A 16766-nucleotide genomic window follows, 5' to 3' on the forward strand; every position below is an offset into this window, starting at 1 on the left:
TTGCTCCTAATTCTCCCATCTGGGGCCAAACAACTCTAGTCCCTCTTGATTTTCTAGACAATTGAGCCATCCTGTTAATACATTTTAGAATTTTGCCAGGAATTGAAATTACCTTCAGAGGCTGCTTTTTCAGGATTCTGAAACACCAGGAGGGAGAAAGAGAAACGATTTGTCTCTTTGGTCTTCTCGGAGCTAGGAGACCCCAGCCTCATTCAGGAACTAAGATCTGCTTCCTCAGCAGCCCAGGCTTGCTACTCTGAGCAGATCAGTTATTTTCACCCCTCATTTACAAGCTCCTCTGTCTCCTGTTGTTTCTTTGTTCTTTTCCTCTCTGCAGTGCTGGAGCACCCTTAGCACCCTGCCCAGCGCTGGCCCCTCCCCATGTGTCCTACAGCTCCCAGGGCAGTAGGAAGTGTCTCATGGTCCTTGCTCCCAGTGCCCTTCCTGGCTGCCAATCTTGCTCTACAGCTGTCCCTGATTTTCTCTTTCCTGACTATTAAGTTACCATTGACTGATCTACAGATCACCCAGAATTCAACCAGACTGGTCCCTCTCCTGACTTCTATGCCCTTGTGCTAGTTACTTCTCATACCTCGAGTGCTCTCCTGTCGAAGTCTCTCCCATGTGCCCCATCTCCAGCTCACAACTGGAAACGACTTCACTCTGCTTGGTCCCTTTGCATTGGAATTTTCCCCAGTATTTCGGGATGTGTCTGATCACCTCCCCAACTGAAGGCTTCTGAAGAGCAAGGAGCAGAATTTCAGTCTTCCCCACCTGGCTCAGAGGAGCCAGGCAATGAATATGTTCTGTTGACCTGCTGCTTGCCCTTTGCTCATGACTGCTTCTCCCCAAGAAAAGAATCAGGATCACAAATCGAGCTATTTTCTTCATGGGAATGATGGGAGCCATTCACCAGGAAGTCCCTCTTTGCTCCTCCGACACCCTCCTCCAGTGTCTTTTTTAGTCTCTATAAAAGCTCCCTCCTTGCCAAGACCAACTTCTCTTTCTCTCTCCTTGATCCCATATTCTCCATCCCTCCTGGTCTGACCTCCCTCCATTCTTCCCATCCACCACCCCACTTCAGACAAAGCCAGGAGATTCCCTCCCTCGGTCCTACCCCAGTAGCTGTCTTCCCGGCTTCTTCCTCTCCTCAGATAAGTTCCTTTAAGAAATCGCCTACATCCAGGGTCCCCTTCCTCTTTTACACCCTCTGACCTTGTGGTTCAGCCCGAAGGCCAGGCTGAGGACCTCATTGGCTGCCAGATCAAACGGCCTTTTGCTCATTCTTCATCCTTGGAGACCTGGGCATTTGGGACTCCTCCACGCTATTTCCTGGGTTTCCCTGACTTCTCCATTGAACCATTTTTTTCAGCCGCCTTCTAGCATTGCTAACCCAGAAGGAAGCCCTCAGGCCCCCTCACTCTCTTCAGCAGATCGTTATTCTCACCCCCAGTCTACATCTTCTTCCTTATGCCCCTTATCTCCGTCTCTGCCCAATTCGTGCCACAGCCAGTGACTGGGTATACCCAAAGGCTCCTTCCTGAGCAGGTGCCCAAGGGTCATTTCAGCAGCTCCATTGCCATCTCTGCCCAGTAATTCCCAGGGAGACAGCCCCACCTGCATGTCACCAACTCCCTTTTGGACATTAGGACGTGTCCCAGAGACCCCTCACGCTCAGCTGTCCAAGGCAGCACTCCTGAACTTCTCCTTGTGAATGTCCTCCCTGAGGATGATCCCGTCATCCTCTCAGTCACGCGAGCTCACAACCATCCTGGAAGCTTGATCCATTGATCCCTCATTTGCAGACTCTCGTGTCTCTCCATGCCATTTCTCTGTAGGTTGTCTCACCACCCAGATGATTGCACTTGGTCCTCCTGTCTATCCCCCAGGACATCCTCCTCACCCTTCTCAATGTGCCCCCGCCTGTGGTGTAATATAGGAATATAGAATAATACAAATAATAGGAAGCATAAGGTATTCATGGCTTAGAACCATGATTTGTTGAGGTGAAATCAATTATCTTAATTAGATTAAAAACCCATTCAGTTCATTCAAGACCTTTTTGGAACCATTCGTGTGCTAGGCCGCCTGTGAGTAGGATAATGAGGGAGTATGATAGGGCAAGCATAGTATTAGTTGTTTGCAGTTGGATGGCTCAGGGTAGTGGTAAAAGGAGGGCAATTTCTAGGTTGAATAGGAGGAATAGCAACTAGGAAAAATTTTATTGAGAATGGAAGTCAGGTGGATGCTAGGGGGTCAAATCCACATTCGTAAGGACTAGATTTTTCTAGGTACAGGTAGAGTTGTGGTAATCAAAAGGCGATGAGAACCACAATTGTTGCTAGGGCAGAGTTGATCAGGAGAGTTAGGACTAGGTTAATTATTTTTCTCTGGTTTTACCCAGAACTTAATGATTGGAAATCAGGAGTACTAATTATACTAGAAAAATACAAACCTCATCAGTAGATAGATACATATAGGAATAGTCACACTACGTCTACAAAGCGTCAGTATCAGGCAGCGGCTTGGAAGCCAAAGTGGTGAGTGGATGTGAAGTGATAAAAGAGTTGTCGGAGTAGACATGAGATTAGGAACAGTGATCCGATGATTACGGGAAGGCCGTGGAAGCCGTTGCTACAGAGAATGTTGAGCTGTCGTCTGAGATAGTAAATGGTGCTTCATAGTACTCTGTGCTTGAAGGGTAGTGAAATATAGGCCCAGGGCAATGGTGATTGATAAGGCTTGAATCATTTGTTTACGGCTCCCTTCTATAAGACTGGTGGGCTCATGGGATGGAGATGCCTGAAGCGAGTAGCATGGCCGTGTTTATTAGTGGTACTTTTACAGGGTTTAGTGGGTGAATTCCTACAGGAGGTCAGCAGCCTCCTAACTCTAAGGCAGGAGAAAGACTTGAGTGGTAAAAAGCTCAGAAGAAGCTTACAAAAAAGACTTCTGACGTGATGAAAAGGATTATGCTGTGGCATAGACCTTTTTGGACTAAGGGGTGTGATGGCTTAGTAGGTTCCTTCTCATACAATATCTCGCCGTCATTGGGATATTGTTAGAAGTATTGATGTTACACCAATAAAGAGAAGACGAGTAGAATGGAAGTGGAATCACAGGGTTAGGCCAGAGGTGAGAAGGAGTGCTGAGAGGGCTCCTGTGAGTGGCCATGGGCTGGGGTTTACTATGTGGTAAGCATGAGTTTGGGGGGTCATCATACAGTTAGGTGATGATAATGCAATTAAGAGTTGTCATGTAAATGCAGGCTTACTAGTAGTGAAAACATAGACCTGGATTATAACCAGGGCCAGTTCTAGAATTGTGAGAAGAAAGAGGATGATGAATGTGATTGATGACAGTTGATGCTGATGGATAAGTGCTAGGGCTGCCGAACCAATTAGGTGGATTAGGAGGTGAGCTGTTAGTCCTACTGCTAAGGCTAGTGGTTGAATAAGCAGGCTAATTGTTTCAATGATAATTAGTATAGGGATTAGGGCTGTTGGGGTACCTGGTGGGAGGAAGTGAGCAAGTGAGACTTTTGGTTTATGGTGAAAGCCTATTACTACTGTTTCTATTCAAGGGGGATGGCTATGCTAATATTTATTGAGAGTTGTGTAGTAGGGCTAAATGAATAGGGAAGAAGGCCAAGAAGGTTTGTTGCAATAAATAGAATTAGGGATATAAGAATTAGGGCTCATGATGGACCAAGATTATTATATATAGATATTATTTGCTTGATGATGAGGCGGATGAGTCAAATTTGTAGAATTTGGATTGGTTTGGGAGTCAACGCTTAGGTGTTGTGAAGATCAGACATGGAAATAGGATAATAATAGGTAGAGTGGAGATGCCTATGATAATAGGGCAGATGAAAGGGGCAAATAGATTTTTGTTCATTTTTTCTCTCAGGGGAATCGAATTTCTAGAAGTTTGAATATTTCTTCTGGGGGATGAATATAAATTATTTCGATACCAATGATTTGAAGTTGGAATGCGCAGAAAACATTGACTAGGGTAAAGCCGGCTACATAGAATCAAGTTGATGTATCTAATTGTGGCATAGACTTTGAGGAGATATTAAGCTCTGGCAATACTTAAGTATTATGTGATTTCTCAAAAATGTCTGTGTCATATGTGATCAATTTTCAAAATATTTTAGGGTGGACATTATTTCTAGTACAATGGACATTTCTAGTACAATAGACATGAAGCTGTGGTTGGAGTCACAAATTTCTGAGCATTGACCATAATAAATCCCAGGACGAGTGGAGGTCAGGGTGGCCTGATTTAGTCATTCTGGAATAATGTCCACTTTTTATCCTAGAGAGGGGACAGCTCATGCATGAAGAACATCCTATCATGAGATTAGTATTCGAATTGGAAGTTCTATGGGCAGAACTACTCATTGTCTACCTCTAATAGTCAGAATTGGCCGGGGGTTAAGTCTTGGGTGGGTAGGAATAAGAGGGTCACGCAATCAGCCCGGTTCTGTTTACCGTTAACTCCAAGATGATTCTTTAGTCTCCACACATTTAAAGCACTGGCCTGCGCTGAGCTGTTTTGTGAATATACAGAGAAAAGCCTGTGCCCTCGGAGAGGGGGGGAGAGAGGGGAGAGTGTCACATGCTATTGGGGAGATCCGATCTGAGCTGTCATTCTGGCCATTGTGGCCCCTCTCAGGGCGCCCCACCACCTCCTGTCTGCGCCCCTTTACCTCAGCTCTCTCGCAACCCTGTCATGGGCTTCCCTGTTCTTGGGGTCCCTTGGTCTTTCCTGGCTACCCCTGCCCCCTATGCCACTTCTGACACTTAGCACAGGGCCTGGCATGTGTTGGGGGCTTAAAAAAATGCCAGTTGTGTGAAGGGACCTCAGTTCTGTTCAACATTTCTGACCCTTTCGTTCTTCACTCACGTCCTATTCTTTGTGACCCCACGGACCCTGGCACACCAATACCATCCTGCGGTTCTCTTGGCAAAGGTACCAGTGGATTAAGGCAAACAGGCCTTAAGTGAGGGTCACACAGCTAATAAGTGTCTGAGGCTAGATTTGAACTCAGTTTCTTCCGACTCCGTACTCAGCACTCTAATCACAGGGCCATCTATGCCCTTATCTGAACTTATGGGGCCCCAAACTTTGCTTTTTGTCCCCCCGTGATTCACTCCAGCTGGTCACACTGTGGTTGCTGGTAGCAAGTACCCCTTCTCACTCCCATGTCTGCCTTTTGTCCAGAGGCAAAGTTAAAGCTAGGAATGATAAAGCAGCGGTTTACAGGTAGAACCCAGAGTAAATGGGGCTCAGCCTTCTCAGGCCCTGGGGCCTGGCTGGGGTCCCAGATCACTTGGGCCATCAATCTGCAGCTGTGGAAGTTTCCTTGGAATCAGAGGCCAGGCCTGGCGGATCCTCCTGATCAGAATGGATCTGGCCCAGGAGGAGCTCTTCGCTTCTACCGATAAAGCTTCTGTCCAGACCTGGAGGTGACCTCCTTGCCCCTGAGGTCTTCTTTTTCTCATTTTGCATCAGATTCTTATTTTAAAACTGAGAGCCATCTGTCTAGAGAGATACTCAGAGCCATCTGGAGTCCAGCGACAAGGTGAGATGTGCTGGAAAGAGCCAATCTCAAAATTATTTTTGATACCTCCCTCTCCTTTAACCTCATATCCAGTCACTTCCCCAAAACTCTCAAATTCATCTTTTCAGTCACACATGTTACTTAAGGCCCCCGTCATCCTGGATGATGAATGGTACTTCTGAGGGCGTCTTTCTCTTCTCCAGTCTGTTTTCCACCCAGCAGCCAAAATCATCTTTTTAAGACACAAATATTGCTCTATGTGCAAACCCCCACTGGATTATAGGGTATAATTAATATATGTATATAGTATACATAATAATTTAATATATAATTTATATTAAATCCCATGGCTTATAGAATAAAGGATAAACCAAGCCTTAGCTGGGCACTTGAGAACTTCACGTCCTGGCTCCTTCTTCCTTTTCAGTCTTATTACCACACGCTTTCGGATCCTGCCAAACTGGCCACTCCGAGCATTTGCCCAAGCTGTTCCCCATGGCTATAATGCTCTTTCCCCCCCACCTCTCTCAGAATCCTTGTCTTCCTTCAAGACTCAGCTAAGAAGCTACCTCCTCCATGAAGACTTCCCCTGATTATTGATGCGGACTCCTGCCTTAATCTTCCTTGTGCTCTGCTGTGTGTACATGTCCCAGGCCCTTAATAGAGTAAAGCTCCTGTAGGAAAAGATTATTTCATTATTATCTTCATATTCTAAGTAAGAAACGATGAAAGGTTCGGTTTCAGAAAAACCCGGGAAGACATATGAACTGATGTAGAGAGAAGTGAGCAGAAGCAGAACAAAGTAAATAATGTCAAATTATCTCCTATGATCCTCACAACTACCAGGACGTATATGCTGTTATCATCACCCCCGTTTTACAGTGGGGGAAACAGGGCTGTCAGAGGTGGTGAAGTGATTTGCTCAGGATCACATACCTATTAAGTATCTGAGGCTGAATTTGAATTCAGGTGTTCCACACTCCCCATCCCAGCATTCTACACATTGCACTAACTAGCTGCCCCTCTCTGCTCTTAGTTTAATACCTCATTACCTTGAGAAAATCTTTGGAGGGGTCAGAGTAGCAAATTACTGTTTCCCACTGTGTCCTCTCCTCTCCCACCTCTGAATTTCTGCTGGCTGTTCCTCCCCTCCTCCCCTCTCCACCTTCTCCCACCTCCATTCCCACATCTTACTCATTGAAATCTATTTCTCCAAGGACCAACTTCAGTGCTACCTCCTTTAAAAAAACAAACTTTTCCTTATTCCAGTCTTCTTATGGATTTTTGGGTTCTTCATTTTTTATCAGTTCTCTGTGTTGTGGCTGCCCCCACTCCCCAGGATTTATAATCTAGGTTCACCTCACACTATGTAAATGGGCAAAGATGACAATGGGAAGTATACTGCTGCACTGTCAGTATTTCTATGAAGTTGTCCTTTTGGATTTCAATATGGAATTATGCTCTCTCCCCTCTCCCAAAGAAAAAAACTAATGAAATTATTGATGCCCTATGATCCAGGAATACCACTTTTGGCCATTTGCTCCAGGAAGTAAAAGACATAAGCAAAGGTCCAGTGGAGGCAAGAATATTCAGCACTGCAGCCTGTGTGGTCTAAATGCCCAATGATTCGGAAATGCCCCTAAAATATTGGCATTTGAATTGATGAATTGAACGGTTTGTTGTTATGTAGTGTGCAAGGAAAAAATTAGGAGTTTTGAGAAGCATGAGAAAGTTTCAATGAAATGACTCAGAAAAAATAAGCAAAAACAGGAGAACCATATGCATAATGAGAAGATCATTAAGTTAAACTTTGAATAATGGAAAAACCAATGAAAATCTTGATTAAAAAAGAAAGAAACCCCCAAAGTTACTCAGTTGTGTATACCCTTTAACTCAGATATACTATTACTAAGCCTTTATTTTAAAGAGATTAGAGAAAGAGGAGAAATACGTACAAAATATAATATCTTTCATAGTAGCCAAAAATTGGAAATTGAGAAGTCCCTCTTTGGATGATTGGTGAACAAACTGCAGTATCTGAATATAATGGGATACAATTGCACCCTATGCAACAGCAGCATGGACAGCTTCTGAGCAATCTGAAAGGACCTTTCTTTACCAACGTAAATAATATGAGCAGAACTCAAGAGAATAATTTATAGAATGACAATGTCGTTATTGAGAGAACAAATTTAGAAAGACTTTGGAACTTTGATGACTACAGCAATTAACCATGAATAGAGAAGATAAAGCGTACCATGTGCCTCCTGTGAGAGAGGCTGGCAAACTCGACATTCAGGGACACACATGTTTTTAGGCTTGGACAATATGGAAACGTGTTTTGCTATATTATGCATATTTATGATGAGAATTCTATTTGGTTTTGGGTTTTTGTTTTTTTTGTTTTTTTTTTTTTTTGGTTCAGTGTGATGAGGGCAGGAGGAGGGACAGATTATAAATGCATGTGATATAAATAAAGTTTTTTTAAATGTCTTGTTCAATAGATAATGAAATATACCCTCTTCATGGTAGAGAAAGGGATGACTGGGTTACTCAGATGGAGTCTCAAAATTAGTTATTTTTGCTTGTTATTAGGCAGCTGGGTAGTACAGCGAATAAAGTACGGGGCTTGTGGGCAAGAAGACCAAGGTCCAAATCCAACCTCAGACATTTACTAGCTGGGTGACTCTGAGCATTCATCTGTTTAAAAAAGGGAGGGAAGTAATAACAAGGAGCTCCCTCCTAGGGTTGTTGTAAGGATAAGATTTGTACACCTTAAAGAGCAGACTTTGTCACTCATGGAGAGAATTCATGCTGGAATGAAATCCTTTGAAAATGCTAAGTGTGGAAAAGGCTCCATTTGAAGAGGATACCTCACTACAGACCAAAAAATCCACATTGGAATGAAACTTTGGTTTTAATGAGTGGGAAGGCTTTTCGGGAGAAATGGAAACTTAGGGTACATGAGAACACACCTACTGGGGGGAAAAGCCTTTGAGTTTGTGGAAATGTGGGAGAAACTTCAGCCGGGGATCATCATTAGTTTCCCTTCAGGATTCGTAGTGGAGAAGAGCCCTTCAGCGGGAATGAGCGTGGGAAAGCTTTCTGCGGCAGATGCCAAGTTATTTATTGAGGATTCCTAGCGGAGAGAAGCCCTTGAAAGGCAGTGCCAGTGGGAAAGTCTTCGTGGACAGCAGAGAGCTCCCACTGGGGAGAAGCCTTTGCAGTGTAGAGACCGTGGGAGAAACTTCGGCCAGATCATTGGATTTCCCATCAGAGTGGAGAAAAGCCCTTCGGCCGGAGCGAGCAACTGGGAACAATTTCAGCGCCCGGTCATCCCTTATGGGAGGCAGAACTTAGCCAGTCACAGAATGACAGAAGGTTGGAAAGCTGCCCCAGGCCTGCAGGGAGCCCACTGGGGGTTCTCTTGGCAGAACTGGAGCGGTTGGCCGCCACCTCCTTCTTCAGAAAACTCAGAAAAATAAGCAAAACGAGGCGAACCATATGCCTATTGACTACAACACTATAAATGAGAAGATCATTAAGTTAAACTCTGAATAATGGAAAAACCAATGAAAATCTTGATTAAAAAAGAAACCCCCAAAGTTACTCAGTTGTGTATAACCTTTAACCCAGATATATTATTACTAAGCCTTTATTTTAAAGAGATTAGAGAAAGAGGAGAAATACGTACAAAATATAATATCTTTCATAGTAGCCAAAAATTGGAAATTGAGAAGTCCCTCTTTGGATGATTGGTGAACAAACTGCAGTATCTAAATATAATGGCATACAATTGCACCCTAAGCAACGGCAGCATGGACAGCTTCAGAGCAATCTGAAAGGACCTTTCTTTACCAACGCAAATAATATGAGCAGAACTCAAGAGAATAATTTATACAATGACAATGCCGTTGTTGAGAGAACAAATTTAGAAAGACTTTGGAACTTTGATGGCTACGGCAATTAACCATGAATTTTACAGATGGAGAAACTGAGGCCCACAGGGTGAAGGGCCTGGGCTGGTGTCCGAGGCTGGATTTGAACCCAGGTCCTCCTGACTGCAGGCCCCGCGCCTTTGACTGCCGCCAGACCCCCCGCCGTGCACTTTGGAGCCTTGTTTCGGGGCAGGGCAGACACTGGGAGCAGCCATACCCCCTGCTGGGCAAGTTTCGGAGCAGCCAGGGAGGCTGGGCCTCCAGTCCTGGAGACCTGGGTGCAAATCCGGCCTCGGAGAGGCAAGAACAGCCCCTCGGTGGAAGCACAGTTGGGAGGATCCAACGATATAGGATGATGGTAAAGTGCCGAGCACACAGTAGGCAGTCTATAAATGCAAGTTCTCTCTCCCGATTCAATTAACACTGACATCTATCCCCACCCGGGGAAAGGGGATTAGACTAGAGATGTGACGTCAACCGAACCGAACCGAAAGGAAAGGAACTAAGGCGAGAGCAGCCCATAGGTGCCCCGCCCCCACTCAGCTGCGGGAGGCCTGGGCTACTACGGCGCCTTCTGGGAAAGGTAGTCCGCGGGACGCCCTGTGAACCTGAGCAGATGCTACCTCAGCCGCCCGTGAGCTACTTCATTTCCCAGCGTACCCCGGAATCCGCAGCTCCCTGTGTATTGTGGGTATGGTAGTTCTGTGTCTCCGAGGACTTCAGCACGCTGCCATGAGGGCGGGGGGGAATTTTGTCCCGATGTTTGTTATTGGGGCTTCCGAGTTCGCACTGAACCTGTATGGGAGGGCGGGGCGGTGCCTGAAAGACAGGGAAGGGGGAGGCTGGGGGAGGGGAAGAGGGGGAGATGCGGTGCTGAAGCCCACCTGCCGGAAGCCTTTCTGGGGTATGGGGTGCACCCTATTGTGTCCTGGGGATCTAATGAATTGGGGGGCAGGAGCCAAGCCCACGCTTTGGGGGGCCTTCTTAAATGAGGCACAGAGAGCCAGGGAGGGCACAAAGCTCCAGGGTCCCCATTCATCCCCCCAGAGCACTTATTAAGCGCCTGGCTGAACCCCGCAGGCCGCCGGAGTCAGGACGGCCACTTGCCAGCGATGGGAGGCGCGCTGTGTAGACAGCATCGACAAGAGCAGTGAACCCCGGGCGAGGCACACACACGGACAAGGCAGGCTGTGGTGTGGACGGCCCAGGAGCAATTACCGGCACAGGCTCTAGAGTTGGGCGGGCTGGGCTTGGGAGGGAGTGGGGGGGCCGTGATTGGAGCAGCGCCCCAGGCCCTGGGGCAGCTGAGGGAGGCCCTGGAGCCGAGGTCCGAAGGGGCTTGTTTGCGGGACAGCCACGAAGCCGGGGCCCCTGGAGGAGAGTCTGAGGAGCCTGGCAAAGCTCGGAGGCCCCGGGGGCCTTGGCCCGGCTGCCCTGGGCAGGCCTGGAGGGGACGGGCAGAGAGGGGGGGCAGGGGCCACTTTAGGAAAATCACTCTGGGGACTGGGGGGAGGACGGAGGCCCGAGGCCGCCAACCCCGGCCGGCAGCTGCAGGGCCTCCGGGCCCAGAGCGTGGCCCGCAGTGTCAGGGCTCAGGCAGAGCCGGCACCGGGTTGGACCCGGCGCCCAAGGGAGCCAGAAAAGGGCGTTGCCCTTGTGGGTGAGAGGGAGAAGGGGCGGGGCTTAGGGGAAAGACGGCGCTCTGGGACAGAGGAAGTTTTGGGGGTCTACTGGTCATCCCTGAGGTATCTGAGGAGCAGCTGGAGGTGGGAGATGGGAGGTCAGGTCAGGAGGCCCGATGGAGACTCATCAGCAATCATAGAAAGGGGAGCTCACCCAAAGAAATAGGGAGGGCCCAGACCGAGCCCGGAGGGTCCGCTATAGGGTGGAGGGCATCCTGAAGCAATGAGAAGGGAGGAGGAAGGAGGCCAGCAGTGGTCAGGACCCCCGAGGTCAAGAAGGAGGAGGGAAGAAGGCTGCTGCCTTTGGCAACAGGAGACCTTGATAACTGGAAAGAGCAGCTTCTACATTCAGGGCTCCCCCAGTCCGTCATTACCACCCTGTTCTCTTCGATGGAGGGTGATGAGCCGGGCTGGACTCCCCCATTCCCAGGGAGCCACTGACCTGCCTCCAGGCCTTGGGTCTTAATGGCCCATCCCACCTCCCTCTGCTCATGCAGATGGCACCGAGACCATCCTGGCCCACGGAGCTTCAGGGGGCCGTCACCCCGGCATTAACAAGCATCCGTGCACAGAACTAGGGAGCATCGGGTTCTAGGTCAGTAACGGCAGGGCCTGCCTTGTTTTGTACCCAGCGGGGCAATGGCCTCTACCAGGACAGGCTGGCCACCCTTCCCAAGGGACGGCCCCAGGGAGCTGCCTGGAACCTGGCCGCCGCTCGTCCACACCCCGAGTCTTCGGCTCCCAGGGCAGCCCCCCACTCTCCCGTGGCTGGAGCTCTCCTGTGGTGGCCCCCGGAAAGTGGGGTCTCGGCCCACAGCCCTGGGGGTCAGCAGTGGGTCACACGTGACACGCACTGAGCACATATGCTGGCCAGGGAAGTGGGTGACCCTCGGGGGCCCTCCCTGTGGGGTGGGGTCCGGTGGGTCAGAATTCGAGCCTGTGAAGAAAAATGATTTCGAACTTAGAGGACCAGAATGCTCGGGTCCGGGATAAGGCTTTAGATTCTGAGCTAGAGCTGGAAGGGATCTTGGAGGCTGCTGGACAGAGCAGGACACCGAATCACCACCGGCCGCCCAGGGGACTTTGCCCGTGTGCCCGCGGGCTCTGGACCCGGCTCCTTGGTTTCCATGAACTCCTTGAGAGCAGCCCTGGCGTTTGTCTCCCTTTGTGTCACTGGCACACAATAGGTGCTTAATAAGTGCACCCAGTGCCCTCTCTCCTGTGTCACCTTCAAAGCTCCAGAGGGCAGAGGCGAGACAAACCCTTATTGCAGTCCCATGGGGGCAGCTTGGAAGGTGGTGAGCTCCCCATCCTGGAAGGTCTTCAAGCAGCGGCTGCACAAGCCATTCCTTGCGGGGGGTGGGGGGAGATAGGAGTGATTCCTCTTGTGTGGGGGCTGGACTAAGAGGTCACTCCCCCACAGAATTCCAGGTGTCCTCTGGGCCCATGTGGGCGATGGCCCTGGGGAGGCAGGGAGGTGGCTGTGGGGAGAGAAGGCGGGACCAGAGGGCCCTGTATGGGGAATCCATGCCAGAGACCTGAGAGCCTGGTCTCCCTGGAGGACCCAGGCCATCCCTCATCCTAAGGCTGGGAAGGGGGCAGGGCACAAAGGGGAGGAGGAGGAGGGGGCCTTGGGACCCTCATGGGAGACTATTCCAGCATTCGGCCAGAGCCACAGGATCCAATAGCCCACTGCAGCAGCAGCTTGGGAACTAGGAGGGCAAAGCCTCCCCAGGGAGTCTCCCCTCGGCATCCGTGGCCAGAGTAAAAGGTTTAACTGCAGAGTTTGGGCGGTTGAGGAAACGCCTCCTCCCTCCACAGCCTCAAAGAAGCTGTTCTAGAAGGGTCAGTCGTGCTGAGAGGCCGAGCTTGAGCCCCTCACACGGCCTCTGCTGCCCCGGAGAGCCCCCCCGAGTTCACGGTTAGGCACTTCTTGCTCAGCTGTAATCGAGTCCGGGGACTTTGCGGAGCCTCCCAGTGGCGCCGAAGTGGGCGCCTTTGTCACCATGAGAGGGCTCGTTCCATCCCGGCTGGGCACGCGTGGCCGGGGCCCATCCTGCAGAGAGACCTTGCTAAGCACTATGGCCCAACCCAAAATCTCATGGATGGTAAGAACCAGAGACTGGAGTCAAGTCCAGGGTCAGTGAGCGTCCCACCCCAGAGATGGACGGTGAGGACGAAAAACCTTGCCACTTCTCATAGAAGCCAGGGAGCCGAGATCTCGCACGATTTCCTCCTCATTGTGGTACCCGCCGGCTGCCATCAGAGGGCAGCAGAATTGCACAGCAGGGCACCAAGTGTGAGGGATATATAATCTATACATGAAAAGTACTTTTAAGTCAGTGTTATAAGTTAAAGTTTAATTTAGGTTAAATTCTAATTACAGTTGTTTGGATATATAAATAAGAATAGAAAAAACCCAGATAAAAATATACTACCCAAAAAACTGTAGACAATTGTATATTTCCATGTTTATGCAGGATTAATATACATCCAAATGATATGTATATATTATCTTTGCATAATTTTATTCAAAATCCATTGCTTTCCTTTGTTTTTTACACTGTGGTCATTTCTGGATTTATCCCTTCCGACTCTTTAATGCACCAAGTCACAGTGCTAGCATACTCCTCCAAAGTTGACTTTCTGACCTTTGTCATTTTTGCCAACTTGCTGAGAATGAAATGAAACTGGTTTTGATTTGCATTTTGCTAATTATTAGTGATTTGGAATAGTCCTTCATTTGAGAACTGCTTAGTCATGTCCTTTATTTTGGGGGATCTTTTAAAATTCCATCTGCATGTTGGATATTAGAGACTTTTTGGAGCTGTCTGATGGAAGACTGAATATGGTGTGGGGTCATTGATAGAAGGCCGACTCCAGCCCCTGGGTCAAGTCTTATCTCTGACACAAAGTGGCCGCAGGAACTGGAATAAGTCGCTCACTCTCCTAAGGCTCCAGGAAACTCCTTGAGATGCAGTTGCAGAAACGGCACCAAATCTGCATTGGTAGATGGAGTTTCTCATCTGAGACTTCCCTTCATGAGTAAACTCAAAGGTCCAGTGGCTGGCTTATTAGATACATAGATTTTCCCCATTTTTCCTTCTTATCCAAACTATTCATTTGTTTTCTACATATGTTTTTCAATTTCATGTAGTCAAAAGTGTCGACTTTCTATTTGTTGATTTCTGTCTCATGTTTAATTGAGAAATCTCCCCAAGTTATGGTTATTTAAGAGACCTATTTCTACTTTATTTCCCTCAGAAGTGATATATAGGCTGCATATCCATGTTGAACTTTCTGTGGGATATGGCTTAAGATGCTAGTTTTCACAGGAACCATATTTGCCCCTGCAGGGCAGTTGAGCCTTTCCTAGTTCCAGGACTAGACCCAGTTGGGGCTGAGGTCCAGGCCATTGTTGTCCCTTCCTGATTTGATTGAGCTTTGAACTTTTTCTCCTCCAGTTTATCAAACTGGTTTAATGCTTTGTTGAGAGGAATGAGTCCCTGGGTAGGTTGGGGGGGGCAGGGGGAGGAGAAAAAGTGACATCAAAGAAAGGCCTCAGGAAACACTTCAAAAATTATGGTAAAAACAAAATTTAAAAGAATCTTACAGAGGATGAACACATGACTAAAATACCTTCATATTTTACCCCCCCCCCCCAGCAACAAAGTGGAACTCTTCTATGTCTTTTTTTTTTTTTTTGTATAATGATATTTGTTTTGTTTAACTATAATTGCTATGGACACTTTTCTCACTATACTAACATTCAAATCAACAAGGAATTATTTTAGGGTTACCATGACTCCATTGCTGGGTACAGTGTTGGGTCCTTGGAATACAGACACAAATAAAATAGTTCCTGCTCTCAGTGAGATAATTGTGGGAGAGAGGCACCAACCATTACTTATGATGTCATTTCTTGGCGAATATTTCCATTCTGTTACATCTGCCTACCATAATTTATCCATCCATTTCCCGTTTTGGGCCACAAAAGCTATAGTATTATGTCTAAAAAAATTATGATCAAGTTGAAATTATGTCATGAATGCAAGGATGATTCAACATCAGGAGAAAATCAGGACCATTAAATACATTAAAACAAGAATCACACAATTATATCAATAGCTGAAGAGAAAGTCTTTGACCAAGTATCCCTTTATGCAAAGGCTTTCCCAAATCAGAGGCATTCAAGAAGCTTTTTTTGTCTCATAAATATGTATATTGGAAGTTCAGATGATTTGAAGGTGACACGAAATGGCCAAACCTCAAACTACATTACAAAGCAATATCAGAAATAGTTAATGCTACTTTAAAAGTGGGGGGGGGGAGGGCAGGAATCAGTGAAACAGCAGATAAGGAAGAAAGAGAAATTAATTGACTGGCAAATATGGCAGTGGTGGAGGAGGAGGGAGAAAAGGAAGGAAGAGCACAAGGAGGAGGAAAAGGAGGAAATAATGCGGCTTAGAGCTCTCTTACATTCCGTCCCATAAAGATTAAAGGGGAGCACCAAAGTGGTGATCTAGAAATCTGAGGAGACATCACCGTGAGCCTTTTTCCTAGCCTGGGTCAGCATAAGGAGATAGCGGAGAACAGTGGGTGACGGGAGCACAGCCAGGAAAGCCCATATAAGCTTTTAGTTGGGGGACCAGGCAGTTGTCTCTGAGACTCCTGGGACCCTGCAAAGAGCAGGAACAGGATCGGGCCTGCTTCTAGGTTACTCTGATCCCAGAACCGTGTCTAGCAAGGGCTTGTGTTTGTGGACCAAGTGGTTGGGCTCTTAGACACAGCTTGAACCAGAGCTGGACAAGGGCCCAGGGGAAGCCTGCAGCTGAGTAACCAGAGTAATGAGCTCAGGCCCAAGATGAGTTAACTGCTCTGAACCCCAAGGTGTTTCTAAATTCAGGGAAGGCCGAGCTGTGCCAAGATGGATGTTTTCATTTGCTAATGTCACTTTTAGAATGACCTGAGTTCTCCATAGGTGCTTTGATGCGCTCCAAAGGACAAGGGGCCTATTAGTGGCCCTGAGCTAGTTGTAACGCACACACCCTTTGCGCTGGAGGAGGACAGAGCGCTGGCCTGGACTCTGGAAGGTCATTTTTGTCCTTCTGCCTGACTCTTCTGGACATGTGGTCTTAGACAAAATAGTGACTTTAATTTGGAGGGATAAAAGGTCTAGAACCAAAGAGGAAATAATGGTGGATAAAATGTAGGCATGGACATATTTAACTTGTATAGGACTGCTTGCCATCTGGGGGAGGGGGTGAAGGGAGGGAGGGGAAAAGTCGGAACAAAAGTGAGGGCAAGGGATAATGTTGTAAAAAATTACCCAGGCATCGGTTCTGTCAATAAAAAAGTTATTAAAAAAAAAAAAAAGTAGGCATGAAGGAGACCTAGCCCTTCTAGACCTCAGACTGATTGCCAAAGTAGCAGTCATTAAAATTATTTGGTATTGATTAAAATTTTTAAAAAGTACATCAGTGAAACAGACTAGATAAAACAGGAATCAGAAACAGATAAAATGAGTATCTCTTAGTGGGACCAGTTAAGCGATGACGGCCAGATCAATCCATA

The sequence above is a fragment of the Sarcophilus harrisii genome, chromosome 3, assembly GCF_902635505.1.
Source record: "Sarcophilus harrisii chromosome 3, mSarHar1.11, whole genome shotgun sequence".
Lineage (NCBI taxonomy): Eukaryota > Metazoa > Chordata > Mammalia > Dasyuromorphia > Dasyuridae > Sarcophilus > Sarcophilus harrisii.